We start from the raw sequence: 24,385 nt of genomic DNA on the forward strand, positions 1-24,385 counted from the left end.
GAACTAGAAATGAATACTGTCATTTCTGAAAATGAATGGGAAGAAACATGCTTGTCTGGCCATAAATTATCGACTCGTCCAAATTGGAGGGAGTTTGACTGGGAGGTCAGAAACAGATATTTCAGAACTCCTGCCATACTGACTAAACATGGAAACTCTTCAGGATTGTGTTGGAGTGGCTGCGGCCAGAGAGCTGACCTTTCACACACAATACGGGCCTGTCCAAAGCTGCAGGGGTTCTGGCAGGATACTAAAAAGGAAATTAAATTAATTTTGATCCAAAATTTTTTATCCAAGGCATCCACTTGGGAAATGAAATGATGAAAAACAACTTTTATTTTTGAAGGATCTTACTTTTAACGGCTATACAAAGATGATTAGAATCCTATGGCTACAGCCACAACTCCAAAAGACAAAAGAGTGGGGGAAAAAAAGTTGTGGAAAAGGTCACAGCTGAAATACAGCTAAACAAAACCGCATTATTGATCAGAATAATCACAATCAGATATATTCCTCAAATCACTCAGGCTTGTTCAGAGAAAAATCAAGAAAGAAAGAGTGAAAGCTTGAAGGCTCACTCTAGAGACTGTGCTTTGTCTAATGTGCACCGGACCATGAGACTGCTCTCTCCACCTCAGTCACACCCTGCTGTTCTTCTCAGGTAAACACGCAAACTAAACCCGATGGATGAAATGGGAAAACACACACACACACACACACACACACATCCAAAAATATAAACCGAGCACCTTTCACGCTGTAGTTCAGAGTCTTCGTGGAGGCCTTTTGCAGATGTGGGGAAGGAAACAACAGGAAGGTGCATTTGTTTTTCTTTTACTGGTGGTTGAGGAGTTTATAAGTTGTGTAACACAAATTTGTCCATTGAAGTTTTTTTTTTTTCTTTTAGACGGCAGCTTGCTGTTGAAATAAAAGATCTGTCGCAAGCTTTTGAGAGATCATCAAATGTGCCCTGCTGTAAGTGTGATAATTACTGCTAACATCTGTGGCTTGACCTCACCACCAATTGCAGAGGGTAAGCCAAGTGGGTCTCTCTCTCTTTGTTTCTGTCTCTTCCCCCCACTGTCTGAGTCCCTTCTTGTATTGCAGGGAAAATGGGAAATCAGAATCAATTATTCCAGTAAACAAGTTTGGCCATGTAGAACATTCAATTATACATTAAACATTAATAGCAGGGGCTTATTTCACTCATCCATTAGGTTGTGTTAAACATGGATACTCAATCTTATTAATAGAGCTTGAGTGACTGGGGTGTTTTTGTTTTTTTTGTTGTTGTTTTTTTTTTTTCCGAGTTTAATCAGGGAATAATAATGATTTGATTGGGTGGCATTTTATTATAGAAAAGCCTTGTCTGAGACTCACAGTAAAAATAGCAATGAAAAAATCACAACCAATGAGAATAAGATGAGAGACAAGAAGTGGGGAAAAATATACTATAAGACAGACAGTGAGAGGGTGGGAGAGAGTATGAAGGTAAGCATTAGAGCAGGAGAGAACACTACACCATGAGCACACACCTTTTAAAGTGAGTGTTGGATGAGGGCTGTGGTATTAAGCCCCATTTCTATGTGAATAATACACCTCTGAGACTAGATCTTCACAGACCTGTGCAGGGACTCAACACCCAGCAGTGGTTAAGCAGAAGCACAGAATTCATGCTTGGAAGTCTACTAGCTGTTTGCTTTCGCCCTCTGTGTTAACACGGTTAATCTGGAGATAATGGCATTCATTAAAATTCGTTGGCACCTCGCTCGGTATAATAGTATCCATTACTCAGATTTCACATAGTATCATACTTGTAGCTGATGAGAGCTAATCAGTTAAAGAGGTCTTCATAAAGTCATGTATAACACGGTATATTCTACTAATTTCAGCTCAGAGAGTGTGTTGTGTTGCTAAGATTAAAACAATAACAGTTATAGGGACAACATTGCACAGACTGTTGACAGTTTATGATATTATTACCCCTGGAAAATACACTAGCGATGCCATCAAAATAATCGGTTCTAGTATCTGCAGCTTACATCTTACTTAAAGAAGTGGCTGTATAATATATATTTCTACAACATCTGCTTCATGAATGGTTGCGAATTCCAGTCTCCTGCATGAAGTCGGATGAACTACACACTCATCCACCACTTCTGACTCCACATCTGTATATTCCTCCTTCATAAAAAAAAAACAGAGGATAAATTATGTCCACCAGGATGCAGAACTCTACTTTTGATCGGCTGGAGAGTCATTTGACAGTTGTCACGGACAACCTGTCCCGTATGAACTCTCCTCGTGTCCCTGTGGCACTTAGTTTGCTTAAAAAGCCACAGGTTTGAAAAATGGTATTGACTGAGTTCAAGGCCTTGCTTTGAGTTAGCCGATGTGGATATATCACACAGATGAGGCAGGTACGACCATTCTGCCCAGCACTTAAAAAGAGGTTGGGGGTTCACCTCCTTCTCTTCTGACTAGCTGATACTGACTGCAACGTGGTCGGCTTCAGTTCTTACATAGGAAAAGATGTTTATATCACCAAATCGAGTATGCTTTCATTTAATCCAAACACCTCTTGTTTCTTAGTCATTTGATGTTGAGTTACAAAAGGTTTGAGTAAATATTTTGATTTCCTAATGTGGTGTAGACATTTCAAGCTATTAAACATCAAGTGGAATTTTTTGTTTAAACACCCAAATGGATATTACAAAACTTCCCCTCTGAGCAAAGAGACCATTTATTTTCCCTTTTATTATGTAAATTGGTCAAGTGCTCCATACACCCCCCCACACACACACACACACACACAGACAATCCCTCTGTTGCCCTTTATTAAACATAAAACAAGCAAGCAACTAATTAACCAGCGTTAAACTTATCCATCCCGAATACAGTATAAACACCACGTGCCATTTCCCCTTGGCAAAATTTTCAAACCATAGTTGGCCAATCACCCCTCAGTAAACACAGCTGCACAGGTTCTACACTTTTGTAAGGTGCGAAGCGAACTTGATGACAAGTATGTCGAGCAAAGTTTGTGAGAAAGTAACAGCAGGACTGTGAGGATTAAAGCATATGGCTTATCTGGAAATTCATGGAGATGTGAGTGGGGGTAAACAGGAGGTTTACACTTTTCCGATGGGTGCAGGAATCAACATCTTACAAGAGGCACTGAAAAAATGTCCCTTTTCAGTCCTCCGCTCCACCCGCCACCGCAGCGGCAACAAGGGGATGCAATGTGCAAAGAGGCAGGAGACTTGCGTTTTCTCAAGCTGAAAGGTTGTTAATTAGTGTTCATCACACGTTCTAAATTTAAAGATGTTGCCATTGCTATTCTTGTGGATGTGTTAGAAAAGTACTTTTTCATCAACAAAAGTGGGAGAAGAAAAGTTCTTTCAGTTATGTTGAGCAATGTTTATATATGGTTCTGGTCTCTGGTACTGTATTATTCAGTATATCACTGTCACAACTGTCACCTTGTTGACAGATGTAATATCTGCCTTTACTCTCATTGCTGCTTCCTGAAGCATTCTGGATGTGAAACTAAAATGGCAGCATTAAATGTACATGTCGCATTGTGTCAGATAACCACAGTGGAAGTGTATGAGTAGAAACCTCTTAACAACCTCCAAGTGACATGTCACTGCCACATGAGTCCTGTAACCTCTTTTAAGATATTAATGTGGAAATTGAAAAATGGAGAGAACATTTTACAGCACCTCCTAGACAAACATTAAATTGAATGTAGAGAGTTATTGGTTTGGGCTTTGGGTCCTGTCTGAGCCCCTCCAACTTTGCTAATCACTAACTCTGTGATTTAGTAGTCTGTGGCGTCACCTTCAGGCAATGGACGCCACTGTTGGTAGGACAGAGACACATGGACGTTTGGTTTCCAGTCACTTCTTCCCACCCCATGCACCCACAAATGAAATTCTGGCGTTAAACCGAAGAAGTGATGGTGGAGAGTTGGCTCCCTGCAGTAACAGCTGGCCCATGTCTGAGGCATCACATTAGATAATGTCATGGATCTGACACTAATCATGTGTGTGGCTATCTGTTGGCAGTCCAGTCATCACATCCAGCTGCCTTCAGCAACACGCCACCTCTATGTCTACTGATGTCCACAGCTCAAGGCTGGGGTCTTTGTTATTACATAACACAGTAAATGCTATGCGTAAGGAGAGTATTTTTAATGGTTTACTACAATATGTATGCTAATGTCTTTGAGAGCCAACGATGAAAGTGGCAATCTCAAAGATTTTCAATTGAATAAGTGTCTGTTAAGTCACTATCTGTCGCCAAACGGGTAACAGAGTGGTGATTGAGGCCATGAAACACTGATGAAAGTAATGAAATTTCTATATTTTTGCAAAATGCCGTGTTTAGTTGCTACTAATGCAAACTGCTGCAGCTTCATATTTAAAGCTTTTAACTGGCAAAACACAAGTTCACTTTAATTATGAAGTAGCCACAGGAAATGCAATGTGCTTGTCAGTGAGTGTAGCACTTACCACTATCGTTCATCAAAACTGCATCACCAAAAGAAGACGGCAGTCATTTTCTGCATTTTTTGAAAGCGGATCAGTTTGAAATATTGCAGGGAGTAATGGAACAAGCAGGAGCAGCCACAGTGAGCGGTTAGATGAGGAGCTGCAGGCGACAGGCTGAACACCTCCAACTTCTCAGCCAGCTATCCAACTCCTTTCACTTTACCCTGCTGCTTGTAGACTCATGTCATGTGCAGCATAAAATCAGATCCCGGTTGCTCACTGAATGATGGGAAAAAGGCAAATTATTGCCTGACTTCTTTATTAAAACGACACTAGTTTGTTTTGCTGTTACCAGCAGTAACTACAGGTGTAGCCAAATCTGAAGTCTTAGAGACTGCACTTTAACAGAGAGCAAAACTTGGAGTCTACACCCATGCTAGGGCCTGTTTAAGGCTGTACTTAGGCACAGTGCTGCGTTTAGCTAAATGCCAATGTCAGCATGCTAACATGCCCATAATGACAATGTTGCTATGATAGAGGAAAAGTCAGTGATCACCAAAGTCATTAGGATAGAGCCTCTGGAAACCAATCACTTTGACCTGCTCATGGTGCAAATGGAAAAGTCAAGACATCAGCATAATCAATAAGATTCATCCCTTGGCACGATGGATATCTGTTCAAAATTGCCAAATGTCCAACAAGACCTCAAACCTAAACGACTATACAGGTCATTGTCCCTACCCTTGAGTACAACCCATAGGAGTGTACCAGTGGCAGGTATACCTGACCTGGTATACTCTCATCATCATGAAAATAGAAATAAAAAAAATAATTAAGTTTGTGGTTTGGCTTGTTTAACATACAAATATCACCTGGTTAGGTTTAGGAACAGATTATGGTTTCAGTTAAAATATGTACTTCCTAAAGGTAAGAGCACCTTTATTGTCATGTTACGATAGTAAACGTGGTTGTGGAACAACGTTGGCAGTTGGGTAAGGGTAAGAGTTTCACACAGGATATGAACAGCAGTCTCCCCTGTTGGAGTCTTGTGTTTTGTCGAGCCATCTATCCACCCCAACCTTCTCTTTATGCAGACTTTGTCGGTGTATACACATCACCTGACTTCTTCCTTTGCTCCCATAATTACTGTGGGAACATCAGGGACTCCACTAAGTTGTTTTCTACCAATATCAATGCTCGTTAAAATGAGATATAACTGTTTTGATCTATCATATTAAGGTCCTGTAGTGTCTTCTGTAGATGAAATGAACATGTCCCCCAACAACACAACAATATATCATAGGGTATAACACACTTAATGAAGACAAAGTAACATTTCTAGTTTATAGTTGTGAAATTTTTTTTGTAAAAAATATATATATATATATATATATATATATATATATACAATAGAGAAAAATAGTAGATAGTCTGTGTAGGTGGAATATCTATGTGAAACTATGAGATATAGAATTTATCTTTCACCTTTCACAATTCAGGAGATACAGCTTCCTTGGCCCATGGCCTCACTTTCCACCAAATCTCAATGAAATCTGACAAGTTGATTTCAAGTTACAAACAAACAAACCAACAGACAAGCAGCCAAACTGGACTGAAAATATAACCTTGTTGGCAGATGTAATAAAAGCAGCATCAGGTAATCTATAACCTCTATCACAATGACAGCAGAATAAGACTCTTCCTGAGTGTGAATATTTGAGACCTCCATGATGCGTTCTCTGTACTGTGGTATGCAGTCATGACACAACTTGTCCAAGCAAGGCCGGAGTCTACAGCACAGAGCCAGTTGTACAAGCTGGGGAAATGGACAGTTGCATGTCTTGACTGTGAAATAGATAAATAGATAAATAGATACTTTATTTATCCCCTAGGGGAAATTCATGAATCCCTGACTTCATTTCATACAGCAAGGACGCGTGCTTGATGAGAAGAGAAAACACACTGTGCATGAAAACTTCTATTCCTTGACACAGACAAGTATTGATATGACATTCTTGAGTTTGAATCCTTGAACCTTTGTCTCTTCAAGTCTCAGGCAGATACACACGTCCACCTCTGTCCTACCTTCTTGAACTTGAGTGTCATGGCAGAAGAAGCCATAGTGTTGTCGTGGAGATGAATAAGCTCTCATATGGTATATTGTAATGTTGTAATAATAATACTGGATAAACTTTTGTTATATTAATAGCTGAAATGCACTGTTTTGCGATGTTAAAATACAAATAGCTGGGATAAAATTAAGAGTGTCTTAAAATTCAGATGAGTGGGCAGGTTTTTATTTTCTTCCAAAACCGAGTGGAGGCCAAAAAGTGATATTTAATGAAAACAATTGGCCTTGATAAACAGCCCTAGTTATTTTGTGGTCATTTTGTATTATGTTGCTGTAAAGACCTTAGCCTTCTTATCCGCCCTGTAATAACATGTCTTTTTAATAATCATTCTCCAGTTCTAATCTCCAAATAAACAGTATTTTTCCAATAAAGTGAAGCAGCTGCTTCCACTGGCAGTGTGAAAGGTTCCTGCACCACATTGTGTTGCAGGATCATCTGGGTTCTTTCCATTTTCCCGTTCCTGTTTCTTCTGGCAGTGTTGCACTCGATACTAACACAGACCTTCACTGGCAGTCGGGTGTACCGCCTGGGCTTGTGTGAGTTCAACCCTGACTGTCCCTCACACACCCCGGGGCTTTGTGAAAAATGAGACCATGGAGAATGAGATAATAACATTGTGGAATGGGAGTGTGTGAATCTGCGGCGGACTCGTGCACACTGGGTATCTGTATGTGCGCCTTGGCGCGTGCATGTGTACTCTGTGTGGAGCATAATTGTGTCCTCCCATGTGTAAAAACTATCAATCAGGCTCACTTAATGTTGTGTCATTATGGGTAAATTAAAATTCCACAGTGATCGATAGGGTATTGACTGTCATATTATGTGTGTGCATAATGAATAATCCTTTTTAACTCATTTCATTCCCAATTTATTCTGGATATTAAGTTTTTGTTTGTGTGTCCAATGGGAAGCAACGCGATGGGCAGACTCTCAATATTTTTGAAAGAACAGGCAGATTACAAAATGGAAATGAATTCGCTGTTCACACCTGAATTAGCATTGTGTGTTGTCAGATAGCCTGATAAGACAGTGAATGGTTCCCCTTTGGACTGCTGCCTGTGGTTCTGCATGTAAGCTTATTCACACATGCCAGAGCTGCCGAAGGTCTCCTTCTTCAACCAGGGCGGATAATTGTCATGAATCAGTGTAAACGATATGGGTTATGACAAAATATAGGCATGAGGACAGACCAGACAAAACAAAGCAACTGGAGAGGATGTATCATATCTGTAATTGGTGTACACGATGGCAATGAATATATTCATAACAGGGACTGTTTAGTTAAAAACTTTTGTTATGTAAATGCATGTTGAATGAATAATCCCCTGCCCACACACCAACGATCATTTTCTAACGTTATGTGTCATTTTTTTTTTTTTTTGGCTTCAATAGCAGTAATCAGTTATGTATGCAAATCCTCATTTTTGGACTTTTGCAATCTCTGCATTTTAATTTCTAAAGTGGCAACACATAATTTATGTGAGACTTAAGCGCTGTAGTATGATTTTATTTTCAAAACTTTGTGCTAAATCATAATGTATCAGCTGGTCTCCACTCCATGTTTCCAAAGAGCCTTATAATGATGTGTTTGAAAATCCCTCTGGCTGTATTACACAGTGCTATTCATTGGAGAGGAGTAGGCACAGAGACTGAGACTACAAGTTAAAGTGTGTTGTCTGTGTTCCTGTGTGTGTGTGTGTGTGTGTGTGTGTGTGTGTGTGTGTGTGTGTGTGTGTGTGTGTGTGGTTTTCTTTGTTTCTGTATGTGCCAGGTTCTGTGTAATTGTGCGCATGACACAGACAGAGTGTGTGAGTGTGAGTGAACCGAGTGAGGTAGACAGATAATCTCTACCTGCCGTTCAGTCTGTACGCTTCCTTGTAAGTGCTTCCTTATTTCTCATTAGGACTTAAGCATGAGAGGAATTAGCGACACTGAGTGAAAGCTATGCCTGCTTTAATAATATTTCTGATCCAATTTAACAAGACTGGATTATGTTAATATAATCATAATGCACCCAACTCAACTTAGCCGCCTATAAATTACCTGTTCCAGCTCATGTTCTGTTCTAGTCATTAATATGATTCAGGCAGTGATGACATGATTTTGCCATGGGAGATACTGACATAGTTCAACATCCTTTTGTATTAAACAACTACATTGCAAAGCATTTTACATTTTACAACTGCATTAATGTGAAAGAGCCTGGTGATTGGATTACATACTGAAGGTTTGTGCAAATCTTTGTGCTAAGATGGCTAAATATCGCTAGCCTCACCGCATGTGATTGATGATGTCTGTTATGAATGTGAAAGGTTATTCACAACTGAACAAACTGTTCAATAATGTGAGATGTGGGACTGTGTGCGTGACACAGACAGAGTGTGTGTGAGGGAAGCCCGCAATATAAGAACCTGCTGGAAAACATGAAACAATAGAAAACTGAAGAATAAATGAAATTCTGGTGATAGAAAAGAAGGAAAAAAAAATCAGGATAAAAATAGATAACAGACTGTGTTTATGGTGGAGATCTAGGGGGAGGAATAAAAATATGGGATGGATTATTCAACGCTGTTGACTGTGCAGTGTCAGCTTGTTATTCTTGCCTACAGTATCTTGATTTCTATTCTTTGCCTGCCATCTTTCAAGTGAGGTGATTATCATGCCAAGTGAAAGAGGAAAGTTTGAGAGCGAGAGAATAAAAGAAGTGAGAGGTGTTTGTATGGTAACAAGATAGCAAATTAATGATGGGGTGTAGTGCTGTGGTGACACATGTAACAGCCTCTTCACATCTCACAAAAACACCAAATTAATACAGCCTGGTGATGAATGACTCTTGTAGCCTAACAGTCACATTATGTTTAAACAGCACTGTGAAAGAAAATAAAATCATTATTTACACAGAAATTTCAAATAGCAGCACCTAAATACAGTAATATGAACATTTTGACAATTATTTTAGTCAATGATAAATTTAAGAAAATATTCCCTTTTTACCTCAGTGGAGAAGAAACAACACCATGCACCATTTAACAATCACAATTTTTCCAAAAGCAAAGTCATGGCTAAAAATAGCACATACAATTATGCTACCTTATTATCTGACAAGCAGTCGTGTCTCTAAAGACATTGAAATAACTTTAAGCAGCTCAATGCTAGGAGTGAACGCATATAAGTTAGCTAACTAGCATCAGCACCGTGGCAAAGTTTCATGGTCAATAATTATTCTGAAACTTTCTGCTCAGTGTGTTTTCAATCTTTGGAGAGTAACAGGTAGACAGGTGTCCATGAACCTGCATGATAACATTTGTTGAATTTTATATATATATATATATTAATCTTACCTCAGCACATACTGTAAAACACACTGCAAACAAGATAAATCAAGAAAAGAACAAAAAAAGGGCTGAGGCATTATTAAAATGTTCTATCTGCAATTTATAATGTGGCTTTGTCTTATGGTGAGAATAGCGGTGAGACTACAATCCTGTTTCCTGTAAAAACACCAGCTCATTATCCTGCTTATGTGTCTCCAGCTTGAATCCAATCCTGCAATCACTGTTCTGTGCTTACCCCAAAGGATAACCCTTTAGCATCGCCTGTGGTCAGTAAAGGCCCTGAGCAAACACAAACCCTACAGTTATTTTCCTTTTTGACCTGCAGGAATGTCAGAGCACATGTCAGAGAAGAAGAAAAAAAAACTAAACAGCCTGGCTCAAATTTCCCATCTGGCTTCAGGCCTTAATCCGTAACAAGGGACAGTTGAGGACATATCCTCTCCTGTATTTACAAACCTGGATCCTCCGTATGGCAGGCCACAAAGGACTAATTAACGCAAGTTTCTATTTTGGTGTCGGTCAAGAAAGCACGAGCACTATTGTACCGGGACATGCTGAGCAACTTTCTGTGTACATAGAGCTCTGCAGGGTAAATATGGTGCAGCCTCTGTAGATCTATGCTTTGCTGCCCCTAACTGTGGTTCTGTTCAAGGTAATTAAAAAGAAGAGACAATTCACTACATCAGACCTCTTTTAAAGACTCCAAGCCCATAGTTTGTTGTATGTATGAAACTGTGTGCACTTTATATGGAGTTAAATGCTTTATTCTGAACTATAATGAGGACACACCGCACTACATGGCAAAATATGACTAATACTCTACCAGGGCTGAACATGACTGTAAAGCATTAAAGCTAATTCCTTCTTTTATTTGATCAAATGCAAAATAATGCAAAAATGCGGCACATAAATTTCCCAGTTAAAACGTTTCCAGCCCTTTCTGAAAATGACCGTTGTAGGATGACACGCCTTTCCTACCACTCCATAAGCCACATATTTGGTAACTGGCAGGAAGAATAGTTAACCCCTGCAAAATCCACACCAGTTGATGCACTCGTAGACGAAGCAGTAACATATTTTGACCCCATCGTTCACAGAGGTAAAACGGTGACACCCTTAACCTGGACTTTAAAATCAGGTAAAGTTTGAGTTTTTCTGTCAGCTGGCAAAGTTTAGCAATGGATATACAAGGTCAATATAACAGAGAAAAGGAAACAAAAGACTTGAGTTAAATTTAGGGTCAGATGGAGTCTAAATAAAATAGATAATGGTTTTAAGTTTCTTATTTTTTTCTGTTGTTTTTTACTCCAGATCGTGGTTGATGCAAAAAAAATACATTTGTAATAGTTTTAAAAATGATAGTTTGGTTTGGTACTGCATATGTGTTTGGATTAGATACCTACATAGCCCACAAACAAATTAACTGCTTTCACTTTGCTCTTTCAAAACACTGCTAATCAAACCAGTGACAATGACGTAATTTGCTGGCAGGCTGGGCTGTGATGTAGATGTAGAGACTGCATCTGAGCAGGCTATGAACACAGGCTGTCTCTGCTTAGACACCCACGAAACATGCCACTCTGTTGCTAACATCCAGCCTGTACTGTATGTGGCAGTGCCAGACCGGCAGATGGGTTGGCCACCCAACGACCTCTGACATTCAACCTTCATAGAAGCAAGGCCGTGGATTCTATCCAGTGGTCCTCATCACTCTCAAATGTTCTGCCAGAATGGATGCAGGATGCTTGAGCCAACTTGGGCCAGATGCTGTCTCAGAGGAGACCATATGACTTCAGCTGATATCCCAAAAGATTTCCTTCGTTATACAAGACATTTTAGGCTTAATACTGCAAACAGTTCTGGGCCGTAAAAACAGCCGCATCATTCCTGTGGATGCAGAGAGGAGTAAACACACTTATCACAAAGAACCTTGTCATATCTTGTTTTTCATTTGCAAAATTGCAACTAGACCTGTGTTTTTCAAGCTGAGTGTATAAAAAAAAGGGCTGCTTTGACATAAACAGCACATTTCTGTACTTGCAAAATGTGTTCATAGCACAAATTATCTAGTCAACATGAGATAACAGGATGATGAAGAATCAAGTAGATACCCTGATTATTTCTCAACCAAGTTTTGTTACGGCCGCACACTTAATCAGCGGAGCCTATTGTGTCAGTCGTTTGACTGCCTTTGTTCATTTAATGACCAAACTCCGAAGACACAATGGAAAATTATATTTTTGAAGAGCAGGCTAATTAACGCTGCTTATTAGGGAGACGTCAACACGGGAATAACAATCGAGAAGGGAAGGCTAGAGGGTTTTGGGTGGGATGCATGCTGTGACATATCAGAGGTTTTATACATGAGTTGAAACTTAGAGCATAAATAGGGGTGTCAAAACTGAAAGCAAGAGAAAGAGTACATTTAAAAAGCACTGGAGGTGATTATTACACAATATTAAGTCCTTGTTGAAAAACAATAACTTCAAAATGAGAACAAATGTAGTCAGTGTGAGGAAATAGTGCTGGCCTTGGGGCAAGGTGTCACTGGTCCTGAGGACTTATACAATTAAGTTTTTATTATAAGCAGGGGCTATAATTTAAAAACATGAGGGCATTGATGTTCATAATGAATTTAGTCCAGTGTGTTAATGTTACCAATATGTAACAATTTGTGTGTGCCTCTGGTGAGAAGCTTTTAATCAGGAGCATTTCTGCTGCTACAGTGTCCCTCCAAATCTCCACAAGAGGTGAATGAAATTTTTGGAGCTCGTTTGATTTATGTCCAACTGCACGCTGTAATGACGGTCCGTGGAAGACTGAGCCACTTGCTCAAGCAAACAAGACTATGATTGACATTCAGCTTAATGTAGGAATGCAACACATGGAGGATCTGGTAAACACGCTTTCCTTCCAATGTTGGAATCGCATGCCTTACCGAGGTGGTTAGGTTGGGATGGCAATGGAGGTTGTTATTAGTGGGAGAGAGAGGAAAAACAACACCCTCTTGACACAGACATAGTTGCTGCCTTGTGGTTTCTCTCCAAATGGATTAAAAACATTTTTTTTTCTTTTTTTTTTTTACCGCACCAACCATGTTTTACTCCTTAAAAATGCAAGCAAGCATACAAGGCATGAAAATAAATAAATAACAGAGGAGTGAGTATGTAGCTAGGTAGGTAGATATAGTTTAATGAGTTTGGGTTAACCTTAACCCTGAGCATAATAATAAATAAGTAAATAAATGACTGCAGAACTTTGAAAACACATGAAACGGATCAAACAGGAAGCACAAGATCTTAAATTGGGTGCCCACTGCCCCTCGGCACTTGCGCACACGCTCAAACACACACACACACACACTTTGTCCTGTGAAGTGAAATTCTGATGCTTGGCTACAGAACCGCTCATAGAACAGGAAGGCAGGGAAAGAGAGAGACAGGACACCTTAATGTGCCTCCACCATATGCTGTTACCTACTGATGGATGCCGCTCTCCCCAGGCACCGGAGCAACTTATCACGTTTGCGGGTGACACTGCCGCAGCTGATAAAGTTAAAGATAAGCCATCTGTCCTTAACAGCAGCCCAGCTTCACTTGCACAGATAGGGGCGTCCAAGTGTACACAAATCTGTGCGATGTGTCTGCCTAAATTACTGTTGCACAACGTCTTTAAAGCATCTATTCGAGTATGGATAGTTGCATGTGCGATTATCTGCCATGATAAGCAATTATTATGAATATATTGAACAGTGCCTATCAAAAATTAGAGGCGAGGAGTGACACAGTCTGCTAACATAATGCACTGTAAGCTGATTTCTGAGAGGTGGCTGTTAAAGTGAACACTTGGTGAATCTGTCACTCAAGTCTAATTACTGTAGAACGTATGCAGAGTCACGCTAACAAGCTATCTGTCACATTTCTTATTAACAATTTACCCAGCAGTAGTTGGTCTTTAGAAAGGGGGGGGGGGGGGGGGGTCAACAATACAGCAACTTTAAGCTCCCCCAAGAGCTTTTGATAATGCCAGGAGCTTTTGGACACATCCTTTAGAAAGTCACCATTAGTGAAATGGCCCGTTACCCAGAGGGCAAAGCTAAAAGAAAGAAAGCGTTAACATTAAGACCCACCACAGGAACGAGCTATGGTTGTTCTCTAATGATCTGGGGTTATGACTTTCTTGCTAACTCTCCATACAAGCATTTCTATGAGGTCTGTGAACTCGAGATCATTGCTGAAACATGGATTCTGTTACACACACCTTTGACTTATACATCCTCTATTTAGAGAAGACAGCCCATATAAACAAAACGAAATCATAGACAATTCACATAATTATTTAAAAAAAAATCTGTTTGTAATTAAGCATTTGTTCTTTAGATTTTGGACAGTATGCAACACAGCATTTTCCCAGAAACCCAGATGGAGACTTGAAAGTGGTGTATTATCTGTGAATAGCATTGTTCTTATCCTCTGAGAGATGAATAAACCAAAAACCATTTCAGAGGAACCCACTCCTGAGAATTACAAAGCTACCAGTGCTTTGGATACTGTCCGGGCTGGCCTTTTATAATTTTTACCAAGCACAGATCTACTTTTAGACTTCAATGGCGTAATGGTATTTGCTTAACTGAGCAGCCAGCAATCACTCTCTTCTCTGCCAGTGTCATATCACTGATCAAGTGTGGCTCAGTTCCTGTCTGAGAGGAGGGCTGCCAGACATAATGCAATAATAACTGGTGCACAGCTTGTCTAAGAGAAGCAAGGTCCTATTTCACTGCTGACGCTACTGGAGTGAACTCTTTGTGCTCTTTCGCTCGTTCTCCCTCTCTTTACCAGCTCCGAAACCCTTGAGCTTCTGAGAGCATAATGAGCCATTTGTAATAACTGGCCTATGGAAGAATGTATTAAAAGAAAGAAAGAAAAAAAAAAAAAGTAAAAGTAGTGGACATTTCTACTCCAAGTCAAAAGACCAGGCTTCAAGGATTATCTGAGGCAGAAACATGCTTTTGAGTTATTATTCTGTGAAAGGGATAGAAACAACTGCCTGTACAAAAAATTAAAGGAGACATAAGAGGAACTTTGCAGAGGGAGATATCTGAAAATTCCCACACAAGTATAAAACAGAAATTCAGATCTATATCTCCTTCCTCACATCAGCAGAACAGCAGAATCCAGCTGCAAATTGAGTTACTGTTAATTAATAGCTACTGAATGCCTGGAAATGGCAATAAAATTAGAATTAAATGAAAAACGCTCCGCCACAGCACTTAGTGACTGCATCTGCAATGTCCACGACTATTATATGATAAACATCTTTAAAGGTTCCATTATCTGACATTATTTAAAGCGCTCACTATAACAGGTGGCTTTAATGTAATGTGGATTGCTGACCTTGAAAGAAGGTAAATGCATCAACTAGATGTGTGATATGTTAAAAATCTAACAGCTTTTAGTCTCGACAAATAGCTCTCCTCTTATCCGACATAGTGGACGTGAACCTGCACTGCTCCCCCACAGATGCCTAGTGTGATGTATGACAGATTTCTCCCTCTCCAGCTAGGCTCACAGTAAATGTCCATCTGGCAGCTTCCCATGGGTACTTATTATTCTCAGCTAGCCAGGGGTTTTCTGTTTCCGAGCAGTCAGCCAGCGCCTGCCTCAAAGAGTTGAGAGCCAGACCAGAACTGCTTGCAGATGCTCTGCCGGATAGCCAAACTGCGCTAGTGTAGTGGCATGGCACTGGGTTTTCAATTACCCAATGAGATGGCGGTCTCCCAAAACTGTCCGAGCAGGAAAAGTCAGGTACATTGAGGACACCTACAGTATGTATCTGAGACAAACCACCAGCCAAGTGAGGGAAACATCAAGGTATGCTGTTTTCTCATTTGTCCAATACACTTGCTCCACCTTGGAGATGAGAAGATTGATTTTCCCCTTATGAACAGATGCTCAGAGCCATGGGTAGCGTTGAAAGGTCCTGCTGTCCTGGTCTGAAGCCCTGCTATGGTGGATTCAATCATGCAGTTGACCTCTATCACACTCCTGCAGCCTGCTGAGCATCTCTAGAAACAGTCTGACAAAACACAGGATACTACACTCGTCTCGGCATTCGACAGCTAGGGTCGTTTTCACACTGGGTTCGTCGGCTTCCACCAGTTCAGTGGTTCCCAATTTCACTAAACCTGCTGGAAAACTGTCACCCCTGTTTACTGCTGATAGGATCTGTGGTTTGCTTCCATCATCCTTCTACAACAAAATGTGGCAATTGTGAGGAAAAGGGATTAGTGCCATTTTTGACATGTGCGGGAAATAAGGAACACTGCGCGTCCTGGAGGGGAGCCACATGAGTACAACTGAAGGCATTTCCTCTTTCACATTTTATTGCTAACAATTAACCAGAGCCGCTTATGCTATCATACACCAATATGTCTTCCTGTAGAAGACAAATTCGGCGGCGATCATATTACCAAATCGTTGGGTGAACTGCCTCTGACTTTTCGACTTTACTGCCAGTGTGAAAGTGCTATATGACTCTTGATCCTGCATAAGACGAGGCATGTTGGACTATAGCATAATGTTCCATCTTATTGCTTAATACGTGGTCATATGAATATAAAGTGAAAAGAATTATTAGAAGGTCCCTGAGAGGTGTTTGTTGAGAACAACATGTCCAAGGCTATGTCAGTGTCAGTGACCACAGTACCAGGGGTTTAACGTTGATGTGGATTTGGGAACAGCGGAAGGGTTCATAGCTTAACATATGAGATATTTCCACACGCTCTCCACAGTGTGGAACAGACACCATCCGTGCTATGCTTGTTTAAGTCAACACTGCCGGCATATTCTTTGAACAATCTGGGCCATTTGATTCTCATTTGAATAAAATTCAAATTGAAGGCACAGAGCACACAATCCGCTCACCAGAAAAAGCTACCATTGTGTATTCTCATGCACACATGTGGGAAAATGGGATGGGTGAAGATTGCAGAGCATTGCATACCTTACTGAGCACTGAGCAAACAGCAGCATCTTGGTGCCGCTTCGACCCCTCCCCCATCTAACTCTCGTCCATATTTATGCATTCACATCAGTCCCAAAGACGCATGACAACTCAAACACTCTTGAGAACAGTGCTATGTAAGATGAAATGAGTCTTACCTAGTGTGGAATAGTTGGTCACATCTGTAAGCAGGCCGTTGGGGGAAAGAGGAAGCAGGGGGAAGGGGGGGGGTGAGAGAGAGAGAGAGAGAAAAGAAACGTCAGCAAATTACAATGTACACCAAGCTAAACTTCAGTGCAGGCTGAGGCTGTCACTGGCTCCCCTGAAAAATGATGGTGTCGCTGCATTGTACAGACCGGGGGTTAAGAATAGTCGCTGTCAAGAGGGGGACATCATTTATTAATCGGGGGACATGAAACGTCTGAGATAGTCCCCCCTGGGGATCCGGAGTTTGCACAACTTGCATTAATATTTGTCGGTGTTTTGAGATTTTGAGGGTGGATGCAGAGAGACTGTAAGCAGAAACCTAATCTATTACTGACAAGCCTCTTTTTTGCATTGGTGTAACATAACCACCGAACAAACAAATGTACTCGCACAAAACATACTGTAAACCAAGGTGTCCCCTTTTCTCCTTATGTCTCTGAGGTAATATAGTAGCCCTCGGATACCTCTCTCCCTGTGTGCTTTCCACCTTTGCTACATTTCCCCAAGCTTGTTAGTTTGACAGCCGATGTCCAAGGTTCCAACAGCACAATAAAATGGCAGTCCCGCGCTCCCCACAAAAGACCTTAGGGTGGCCCGGGCACAAACAGTGAACCACTGTGCTAAAAACCCCCCCCCCAACATTTAGCCACATCGTCACCGTGTCACCACTACCTGACATTCATATCTACAAAGATTTATAGAAAGGGATATTATAAGACCTCCGCTCTCCTCCACTTTCCTGTTCCACCTCTTTGGCAGCCTAAGAAATATCTACTGGATACAGTATGTTTTTTATTTTTGTTTTTTTTTTTACATTGAAAGTGGTCCCTCTACGAATGTACTCTTCTCAACTACAGTTTTGCTTTCTTGTAAATGTGCAATAAAACAAGGAAATGGATTGAACTGACAATAACTGGGTGTAGTGTGAGGGAAATAGTAGACTCAGGACTAATTCTGAGTTGCCATTGCTTACAGTGCAGTCTGGTTGTGTTGCTAAGCAGAATTTGCCAGTAATATGATTTATCACCGATGATGTCTATCCCCCCTGCATTCATTTACATTTTTGGGTGTGTATGTTACACATCCTCAAGGGGATCAACGATTGGGGGGAATGTGATTACAATATCTGTTTTGCACGTGAGAACAAATCTATTTTCGGGGAGAAGACTGGGGTTCAATCTCTTCGACGCTCATTGCCATTCCGTCTGACACACATTCACACTCGCTGCTAGTGTTGTTGCTAAACAGAGAGCTCAGCGGAGGACCTTGAAGCTTCATGCCGGGAAAATTGGACCCAGGGGAGGGGGTGGCAGGGACTGATGTCAGACTTCAAGAGCCACTAGAAGCACCTGGGTTTTCAATGACATTAGCATCAGTGTTGTTTGGTAGCGAGAGACTGAGGGACCATGACACCTGAAGGGGTGGCATTGAAAGACAACAATGAAAACAGAAAGGAGCCGAATGGGATGTGGCAAAAATTTTAATTTCACATTCTGGCATTGAGTGCAAATACTCCTGGGATGTAAAATTAAGACCGAGGATTACATAATAAACAATGATATCAAAATTGTCAAAAAGGACTCTTGAAATTTTCTACTGCTGAAACCATTCATGCCAAAAAAAAAAAAAGAAAGGTGAATAACCACTGTCAACCATTCCATATTTCTCTTCATCTAATCACATTTTGTGTTTTTAATAGAGGGATTTTTTTTACAGTGCAGTGAAGATTATTGATTTTTCCTGAGTCCTACGGTGTAAATTTGGAAGCCTGGCCAATCAAAACCAGTGGAGGTAGCGTGGGCCTAAGTGGATTAGACTAGCAGGGATGGTGGAGGGGGGACTCTGGAGGGAGAAACCAAAGCTCTGGTGGCTTCAATAAACCCACTCTGTGAACCAGGAAAAAGATGGAAGACGGAGACACTTTTTTCACCCTCTCTCACCCTCCTGTTTTAAGCAGATAAGCTGCTTCCAGGGTCTTAGTTATGCTGTGTAGAACCCACAACACGAAATGGAAACTTTTGACAAGGCAAAGAAAAGCTGAGATGTCTGCTCCACATGTTGTCTTTTTCTCTATTGACGTGAGGGATTTGGGGATGTTTGGAGTGGTCAGTGTTGGGGAGCATTACAAAAAGCCTCTGTGATGTGATATAGTGAGCATGTCACTAATCACACATGGGTTTTAGTGAAGACATGGACTCATTTTTGTAAAAGTCTTGCATTGCAAGCATTGCACTAAGGCAGAAATGGCTATGCCGGGATGAGTAACTGGCAGCCACACTATGAAGCCTTTGAGTTTGCCTAAAAGATTTAGGAGGTCTCTTTCTTGTATGTGTTGTAAGTGACAATTATGTTAGGCAATTTATTAGGCAATTGATTAATTTTAACTTTATTAGGCAATTTATGATGCTATATCTCCGTATAACAACTCTGACTGGGGGCACAGCACAGTGGAAAGTTCTAGTAGTTCATAAGACTTTGAAACTATACAATGAATTGCACAAGCCACATTTACAACATCAAAAAGAGCTCCAGAAACACTGTACTTAAAATAAACAACCACAACAACACATTACACAATGACAGTAGAGACTGTGGTAGTCTGAATTAGCTAGGGATTTTGGCAACCTATTCTTTCAAAGATAGTGTCAACATTTGAAACTGTCATGCAACTGTCTCCAGCTCATCTTGATAAAAGTTTCAACACAGTTGGTGTACACAATGTCTTTTCGCCTTAAAGATGCTAAAGTGCTAAGAAAACATGGCAACAGAGATGACACTTTGTCCAGAAATTTGGATTAAACTTAAAGAGACATCATCTGCCCTTGGTGGGATATTTGGGGTGCTCCATATTCAGTCCTCTGAGACTTTGCAGCTCTCGGACAAGGGCACTGGATTCCTCGAGGGAGATTCTTTTTGACACAGCTGGCCTCATTTGTCACATAACAGTCGTTGCACCACAACGGGTGCAGCACTGCATTTTAAGGGAATCAGAGGACCTGATTTTGTTTGGTCACTGACAACCAACCACAACCACGCCTACTTCTAAATGAAGCCCCTTTGCTCTGCTGCCGCAGTCTTTTCCTTAAACATGTCATCCCTATGATAACCAGCGATATGAAATCCTTTTAAACTGGCACAGTACAATGTCAGGGCCTGTGTCTGATAATGACGCTCATAATTTGCAGGTTTTCTATGCAGTGATCGCAAATCATTCATTATCACTCTAATAATTGCTTTAAAAAGTGAATTTGATCGGGTTGTTAATCATTACTAGTGGCTCAATTATTCTTCTCCAGCCACTGGAAATTCCCTTCAAACCCTTCTTGCCCATAATCTGTTTTAGACTACTCTTACCCTCCCCACCAATTTGCAACTCCTCAGAGATATAGAACTGAGGGTGATCAGTGTGCCAGCACATTCAGCTCTGAGGTCAGTTAAGGGAAAAGAGAGAAGTCTATTATTTTGGATTTTCTAAGTATCTCAAGTATCTCTTATCTTTACTTACAGTTTGAATATATCTATCCCTCATTAACAACAAGTACCATTTTGTTAGACCTTCTTCTCTGTTTTAATGGGGGTAATTCTAAGCATGCATATTTCAATGTGCTATTAAACAAGTGTTTTATAAGGGCACTCACAGCCCATATACTATATACTGGTATTGATGGTATTGGTTTGGTAAATTACAGAGTAAGCTGGGATGGCACAAGCTGAGAAAAATCACATGTATACTACACACGCTCTCAACAGAGCCATTACTTGTGCCATCTATCCTCTTTCCTCTTGATTATACATTGCAGATTAATTTCAGCCATTTCTTTGGGGGGATTTCCAGCTCTCTTTTCTCGGTGGCACATGGAAATGTGTGCATGCACGCACACACAGAAACAGAGAGGGAAAGCAAAAGAGAGAGAGAGTCCTGTCTCTAAAACGGCTGCAGGACTGAGTGGCCACTAATTGGAAATCAAAAGCAATGAAGCTGGAAGGCAGCCGAGAAGGAACCTCCAGCGCCTGTTGTCGGTCAATTTAGACCATGACAAAAAAGACCCTGTTCCTTGTGTCACCATTTAACCTATTCACCAGTGTGGAATGGGAGCAGCTGTTTTTTTTTACAGTACCACATAATGGGACAAAATGGCTCTGGCTGGCCAGGCTCCAGCTTGCTGCAAAAAGGCCTCAATGCAGAGAGAAAAGGGAGGAAGTGTGAAACAGACATTGCAAAAGAGAGAACAGTGCTGTCATGTTATCAGCGATACTGAGAGAGTTTGCACCCTTCCATCTGAGCTGATATAAACATTACTTCTTTTTTTCTGTTACAACAAAGAATTAGAGAGGCACTGACAGAAGCTACAGATGGCCTCGGCTCACACAGACTGCAGAAGTATCTAGAAGTTTACACAAGTCAGACAAGAGACCAGATCGGCTCCAAAACTAAGGCTGTTCTTTGAGGGAAAAAAAAAAATTGCTCACTTGTTTTTAATCTCTCTTCAAGTTGAGGTGTGAATAAGTACTTTGTGAGTGACAGCATGATGAGCGCCGTTACACAAACTCCAAACTTCATCAGGCGGTTGTCAGACTCAGCGCTGTCCGGTTTAAAGGCCGCTCAGGCATGACAGTGAGGGAACGAGGTATGCTTATGTTAGCACTGCAGCAGATGTTCTGTTCTTGTTGCAGCTGTCTCTTGTTTCAAAACAGGAGTGCTGTGTTTCTGTATATCTCAATCCCCAGATCCTCAATACTCCCTTTTCTTTTTTCCCCCTCAGGTCAGACTAGAGTCAAATTGAATGATGGCAGATAGGCTAATTACTAAATGACTTGACATATGAAATAATTTAGTATTGTAAACCCTTTTTTTCCCCCCTAACTGACTGGAAGCTCGTCTTTATCATATAGAGTTTAAACATATCAGCATGTTATTGAAATGATACAGAGATAATATTTTCACACCCTGATACCATCTGCTATAATGTAAGAGTGCGGATAGAAAAATATATATATATATTAAATAAAAGAACAGAGCGAAATCAAATGCAGCCATGGTCTGATGTATGTTCCCGGGGGCCTTGCCCACCCTCTTGTGTTCGGGGAAAAAAAGCACTGAGGGGATTTAAAGGACTTTTTCAAATGCAGCTTCTTTTTTTTAAAATTCTGCCAGGCAGACCTTGATGAGTGATCAGAAGTTGGGGAGATCAGAGACCCGTGGGCTCTGTGCTGAGTTCTGACCCTGAGTTCAGCTACATAGAGGTGGGATAAAGACTCTCTTGCCTGAGGAGAAGTAGACGGAAGGACAGAATAGAAAGAAATAAATAAAAAGAGGGAGAGGCAATAGCCTTGATGCCTCTAGCAGCGCAGCACCGGCATGGCCCTTCATATCAGCCACTTGTGAAGACGAGGGACGGGGGGGGGGGACGGAGACCCTACAGGCAGTCGTATGTTGGCTGGCGCGATCAAGCCCGGCTAAAAGAGGCCTGGATTGGAGTGGTACCTGCAGGCTGCGTTGTGAGTGGTGTGAGAGGCAAAAACAGAGCTTTAATGATGTTTGACACTTCACTCTCTACTCACAAATCAGGTTCCTAAACACTGGCCTCTCGCAACAGTGAAACCATTAACACAGGTCACGAGGACAAGCTTTACAATTGACTGCGTTTCCAGCTGAAAATTCGTCAGGTCTAAGATCACAGTCATTTATGATCTCATTGCTCCGTAAACACTCACGCTGACTGTCTAAAAAGCTCATACAAAGGAGTCTTTTAAATCTCTGACTCAAATAGATAATTAGATATAATGAGTAAACAATGTGGCCGCAAGATGCGAGCGTGCTTATTGCTTTTTAATTGTGTTTCCCTCTGTGCGCCGAGCCCCGCTCTGAGAGCTCAGGTACCTGTGTGTGCGTTGGCCCATGCAAGGCCAGGTGCAGTCATTACCACGGGACAGATGGATCAGCAGAAGTTGCACTCGTTTCACTTGCAAGGCAACACGGTGGCTGCCATATGTAGGCTCATCATTAAAATTGACCTTTGACCTTCCACCGGGTGCCAGTCATTCTAATGGAGTTAATTAAGAGTGTCCACCAGTGTGTAGGATGTGGTATTTTCCCTGTGTTTGTGGATGTTATTGGTTTGTGAAGAAAGTAATACTGGTGTTTGTGCGTGTGTACTGTATTTCCGTGTGTGACATGCTTTATGTGTTTACATCCGTTCATGTGTATTAGAAAGCTTGGGTGCCTGTGCCTTTTATATATGTGCGTGACCATGTCATCGTGCGCATGCGTGTGACTCCGGTGTCAGACGTGTTTAAGTTTGGGAGCTCCTTTTAATATTGCCAATGCAGCTCCTTTGAAAATTCATTAAAGTGCTTCGACCCCTCTGCCATCTGTGTGAGCGAGAGGGAGAGAGGCGAGTGAGGGAAGCAGCTGGGGAGAGCGGGAAGATGAAAATTCTGACATGGGCAAAAGCATGCGGGCAAGCCCCTGGACACAGAATGAAGAGCCACTGATATGCCAGCTTTGAACTGCTATTTATTTATTCCTAGACCTTATGTGAAGCTTGGATTCAAATTTAGATTCATAGATAAAGACTGGGCTGGGATCACATCTTGCTGTGGATAAAATTTGAAAGAGGGCAAGTGTTATGTAACCGTGACACTAATAAAAAAATAAAAGAATAAAAAAAAAAAAAAAAAACAATCCCTCAGAGGTCTAATTAAAAATGCTACACACATTGCTAAGTGTCAAGCTAAAAAGTAATTAACTCCACAATTACATACGCTATATTACCAGAGAAGAATGCTGCCTGATTATACTAATAAATCTCCATTGTTGACGTGAATTGCACATATAAATAAACATAGCCGAGCCAGACCATCATCATCATCAAATACCAGAGTTTAATGACTTAACGCACAATTGGAACCTTTATGCCTCCATGTCCAACACTTACCCCTATTTGAGCTCCAATTTAATGACTCATCATCCGCGTGACTCCCCCACAACTACCGACAATAGCTGCAGTAAGGCACTTGATTATCATTGTTGCTGGCACTCTTCTTTGGGCTATCTTCAGCTACTGTCATCTTCATGCCAGTTACCTCTCATAATAAAGCAATATCAGTTGCAGTGTTTATGCCCTGTAATCACTTTCTCCTACACCTGATCTCCTCTTCATAAGCTCAGCGCGCCAACATTATTGCTGTTATAGTCGGAAATATGGAGCTA

General features: G+C 41.1%; 1 protein-coding gene across 11 annotated transcripts in view; it reads right to left on the reverse strand.

Moving 5' to 3' along the window:
* ptprda (protein tyrosine phosphatase receptor type Da) overlaps window positions 1-24,385 on the reverse strand; it is a 354,362-nt gene that overhangs the window by 235,091 nt on the left and 94,886 nt on the right. For all 11 annotated transcript variants that reach the window (XM_087177922.1, XM_087177921.1, XM_087177923.1 and 8 more), the window contains exon 4: window positions 17,124-17,147. The gene's annotated coding sequence lies outside the window, so the exon portion shown is untranslated. The remainder of the gene's footprint in view (window positions 1-17,123; window positions 17,148-24,385) is intronic.

This window comes from Seriola lalandi, unplaced genomic scaffold, assembly GCF_002814215.2.
Source record: "Seriola lalandi dorsalis isolate HSWRI2012SDOR001 ecotype SW California unplaced genomic scaffold, Sedor1 jcf7180002054663, whole genome shotgun sequence".
Classification (NCBI taxonomy): Eukaryota; Metazoa; Chordata; class Actinopteri; order Carangiformes; family Carangidae; genus Seriola; species Seriola lalandi.